Source organism: Cebus imitator, unplaced genomic scaffold (assembly GCF_001604975.1).
Source record: "Cebus imitator isolate Cc_AM_T3 unplaced genomic scaffold, Cebus_imitator-1.0 Scaffold561, whole genome shotgun sequence".
Classification (NCBI taxonomy): Eukaryota; Metazoa; Chordata; class Mammalia; order Primates; family Cebidae; genus Cebus; species Cebus imitator.
In genome coordinates this window covers 319,778-320,991 of record NW_016107876.1, presented here as the reverse complement: position 1 = coordinate 320,991, position 1,214 = coordinate 319,778, and the positions used below count along the sequence as shown (strand labels likewise).

Here is a 1,214-nt window from a genome sequence, read left to right as displayed (position 1 = left end):
GAAAAGCACTTGTAGTTCAAAAACTATTAAAATACAGATTTAAAAATAAGTATGTGAAAGTACCTATTTTCACATCTGATACACAGTACACATTAAATAAATGCAAGTTTATTTTCCCTTTATTTGTATACAGAGTCATCTCCAAAGGCTTTTGGCTGGATCCTGTGCATTTCCAGGTTTAGAACATCTCCTAAGAAGTGTAATTGTAACAGAAGACTAGAAGATCTAGAGCAGTAATTTTTAAAGTGAGAGGTAGAAAATAAGTACTACTTGAAAAAACATATTCTTTATCATAAAAAATTTTTAATGTTATTATTGTCTCTATAATACAAACTGTGAAAGTACAGATCTACAAAATCTTCTTGGCTGTTTGACACTTAGCAATTAAGAAATGTCAATGTGATGGAGCAGATTTTCCTACAAGCCCAGCGTCTGGTTTCTAGGAAGGCAAGTTCACAATAATTTTGTGGTGAAATATTTCTGTTTCTCAAAGGGAACCTTGGCTTTAAAACATTGAGAAATGCTGATTGAGTGTCATTGTGACTGTGGAAATAAGATTTCAGCAAGTTTTATCTTTTTTCTTGCATTTTATCATTTTTTAAAAAGGGAAGTTACTTACAAAGCATTTGCTTGTGGTCTAAAAGTTGAAGTTCTCATGAATTCCTGAAATAAATATAATGGCCACTGGGAAAGGATACTTGGTTCTCTTGGAGATCTAAACTACATTTCCTCGAGTGTCTTGTCTAGATAGATTTCCCTATTATGGCCCCCTTATTCACCACTTCATGACATTTAACTCTTCTTAGATATCTAACAGCCTATATCAAATCATTTTATTGCTGGGAAGGAAATTAGAAACCATCTATTCTAAGCCCTATCCCATTATAATAGATAAGATTATTGAGACTCACAGAAATGAAATAATTCACCAAAGACCACACAAGTCATTGGCAGAACTTGAACTATGACACAGACTTCTGACTCCTTGTGTATTGATCTATCTACTTCATCACTCTACCTGTGATATATATGAACTGATACTAGGTAAAAACTTCCCCTCAAAATATACACATCTGAAGTATAAGTAAACCTTTTGGACAAAAGCTTTTAAAATGAATCATAGACCGCCAGGAAGCCATTGTCCTGATTGTTAGAACTTGTAGAAAGTCTCATTTTACTACAAACAGCTCTGTTCTCTTTGCCTGAACCACGAC

The 1,214-nt window shown here is 33.5% G+C and overlaps 1 protein-coding gene across 2 annotated transcripts in view; it reads right to left on the bottom strand.

Annotated features, from left to right (window-relative positions):
* The window catches only part of LOC108294081 (P2Y receptor family member 10), a 17,055-nt gene that overhangs the window by 14,218 nt on the left and 1,623 nt on the right, over positions 1–1,214 (bottom strand). The window lies entirely within an intron of this gene.